The sequence below is a fragment of the Mesoplodon mirus genome (assembly GCF_964341445.2).
Source record: "Mesoplodon mirus genome assembly, chromosome: X".
Taxonomy (NCBI): Eukaryota; Metazoa; Chordata; class Mammalia; order Artiodactyla; family Ziphiidae; genus Mesoplodon; species Mesoplodon mirus.
This window is the reverse complement of record NC_138981.1, coordinates 131,929,261-131,932,541: the sequence shown is the minus strand read 5'-3', so window position 1 is coordinate 131,932,541 and position 3,281 is coordinate 131,929,261. Positions and strand designations below refer to the sequence as shown.

Genomic DNA, 3,281 nt, shown 5'->3' with positions numbered 1-3,281 from the left:
TATCTTGAAGCTTCTCCACATAAGTCTTCCATGAACAAAACACTTCTGTAAATCTTTTTTATTTTAAAAATTGAAATAGAGATTGCATTTCACTTCATAATATATTGATGTTTATTTAGATCTGAATATAATGATTTAATTCACTACCATCAAAAAAAAGTTTGCTTCGGAAAGATGCAAACCGTGGCTCAGGATACTCTGCTGTATTTTCCTAGTGTCACATAGACCCAGGGTTGAATAGTAGAAAGAAAAAGGAATTTTATGTGGATCTGAGCTTTAGATTTGCTAGTGATCTGGGGCAATTTTCCTGATCTCTCTTTCTCTGTCAACATGTGTAAATAAGAGACAGTAATAATTCCTCTATCATACTAATTGTGTTACTGTGAAATTTAAAAATGACATACATAAAAAGGAGTTTGTAAATTATAAAGTTCTATAAAGATATCCAGATGTGTTCTTATACTGATCAATTTACCCAGACAGCTTTATTTGACTAATATATTGGTTACCAATTGGTTGCATAAGGAAACATAATTGTGAACACAGAATAATGTATGTGGATAATTTCAAATTACTCATTTATCATTATATAAACAAAAGCAGGAATGTAATTTAGCCAAAACTCTCTCCCAATTAAAATAATTCCCTTTTAAACATCAATTATAGCTTGCTTGAACATTTCTAGTAACAGAGAGCTATCAAGACAGCCCATGCCAACTTTTTACATCTCGAATTGTTGGAGAGTTCTTCATTTGTTGATTTGGGGCCATTCACTGTTATGGGATGGATTGTGTCTCCACAAATTAATATATTAAAGTCCTAATCACCAGCACCTCAGAATGTGACTGTGTTTGGATATAGGTGATTAAGTGAAAATAAGTTGATTGGATTTTGATGGACACCTAGTAGCTACTGCCACATATGTGATCTCCTAAATCCACATACAACCTTATGATTCAATAATAATAATATCCGTGTCACGTGGCCGAGCGGCGTCCGGGGCGCCGAGCTGTGGGCGTTGGGCATGGACTCTCAGGCCGCCGGGGCCCCGGCACTGGGGGCGGCAGAGCCGCCGTCGGGTCTGCCGCTGCTGAGCACGCGGGAGGTGCCCCCCCGTCCGGGGGCTGCCTTTGCCCCAGCTGGCCGCTCCGGTCAGGAGAGAGAGACTGAGAAGGCTGCGGATCGACTAGCCAGTGGAGCAGAGAGCATCCCTCATGATAGTCCTGCCCATGGTGAGGGCACCCATTGTGAAGAGGAAGGCTTTGCTGTGGATGACGAGGATTCTGATGGGGAACCGAATCCCTGGGAGCTGTCAGAAGGGGTGTCCGGCTGCCCCCCAGGGAACAGGCTGCTGATCTTTTTAACGAGGACTGGGACTTGGAGTTGAAAGCAGATCAAGGGAATCCATATGATGCTGACGACATCCAGGGCTGCCTTTCTCAAGAGGTCAGACCCTGGGTGTGCTGTGCCCCGCAAGGAGACATGATCTATGACCCCAGTTGGCACCATCCACCTCCACTGATACCCCATTATTCCAAGATGGTCTTTGAAACGGGACGGTTTGATGGTGCCGAAGACTGAGGGCGTAGCTTTTGCCTGGTGAGTGGGTGGGCCCTCCAGGTCAACGTCTCCTTTCTTTGAGGTGAGGTCTCATATCTGAGGAAACATTCCCAGTGATCCCCGAGTCGGGCACACAGACTGGTGTTAAATAAGGTCCTCTATCCCCCAGTTCTGTTGTTGTTGTTGTTTTTAATGAGCTCCTCCTTGGAATGGGTGAGTGTTTATGTCTGTGTCGGGAAGGAATGGTGTTCTTTATAAATAAAAGTAGAAAAAATAATAATAATAATAATAATATCCTCTCATTACACACAAAGAACTAAGGTGAAGAAAAGTTAGGGAACAAGTCCAAAGTCAAATGAATACTAAATGTTTGAGCTATCAATCCAATCCAGCTTACGAACTCCATACACACGCACTAATAGTGATGTCCATACACATCACTATTACCACAACCACCACCACCACTACTACTACTACTACACACACACACACACACACACACAAAACTAAGCTCCTTGAGACAAAAGACTAGGGTTTTTTTTTGAATTTTGTTTATTTTTTACTACAGCATGTTCTTATTAGTTATCCATTTTATACATATTAGTATATGTCAATCCCAATCTCCCAGTTCATCACAACACCACCCCTACCCCACCACATTCCCCCCTTGGTGTCCAGACATTTGTTCTCTGCATCTCTGTCTCCATTTCTGCCCTGCAAACCGGTTCATCTGTACCAGTTTTCTAGGTTCCACATATATGCGTTAATATACGATATTTGTTTTTCTCTTTCTGACTTACTTCACTCTGTATGACAGGCTCTAGGTCCATCCACGTCTCTGCAAATTGCACACTTTCGTTCCTTTTTATGGCTGAGTAATATTCCATTGTATATATGTACCACATCTTTATCCATTCGTCTGTCGATGGGCAGTTCGGTTACTTCCATGACCTGGCTAGTGTAAATAGTGCTGCAATGAATATTGGGGTGCATGTGTCTTTTTGAATTATGGTTATCTCTGGGTATATGCCCAGTAGTGTGATTGCTGGGTCATATGGTAATTCTGTTTTTATTTTTTAAGGAACTTCCATACTGTTCTCCACAGTGGCTATAGCAATTTACATTCCCACCAACAGTGCAAGAGGGTTCCATTTTCTCCACACCCTCTCCAGCATTTGTTGTTTGTAGATTTTCTGATGATGCCCATTCTAACTGGTGTGAGGTGATACCTCATTGTAGTTTTGATTTGCATTTCTCTAATAATTAGTGATGTTGAGAAGCTTTTCATGTGCTTCTTGGCCATCTGTATGTCTTCTTTGGAGAAATGTCAATTTAGGTCTTCTGCCCACTTTTGGATTGGTTTTTTTTTTTTTTAATATTGAGCTGCATGCACTGTTTATATATTTTGGAGATTAATCCTTTGTCCATTGATTCATTTGCAAATATTTTCTCCCATTCTGAGGGTTGTCTTTTCGTCTTGTTTGTAGTTTCCTTTGCTTTGTAAAAGCTTTTAAATTTCATTAGGTCCCATTTGTTTGTTTTTGTTTTTATTTCCATTACTCTAGGAGGTGGATCAAAAAAGATCTTGCTGTGATTTATGTCAAAGAGTGTCTTCCTATATTTTCCTCTCAGAGTTTTCTAGTGTCTGGTCTTACATTGAGGTCTCTAATCCATTTTGAGTTTATTTCGGTGTATGGTGTTAGGGAATGTTCTAATTTCAT

The 3,281-nt window shown here is 40.8% G+C and overlaps 1 pseudogene across 1 annotated transcript; it reads left to right on the top strand.

The window, feature by feature from the left end:
- Window positions 1-1,024: 1,024 nt before the first annotated feature.
- On the top strand, window positions 1,025-1,827 carry LOC309797098 (coordinator of PRMT5 and differentiation stimulator-like; annotated as a pseudogene). Its single transcript has one exon. The product of its transcript is annotated as a coordinator of PRMT5 and differentiation stimulator-like (transcript).
- The last annotated feature ends 1,454 nt before the right edge of the window (window positions 1,828-3,281 follow it).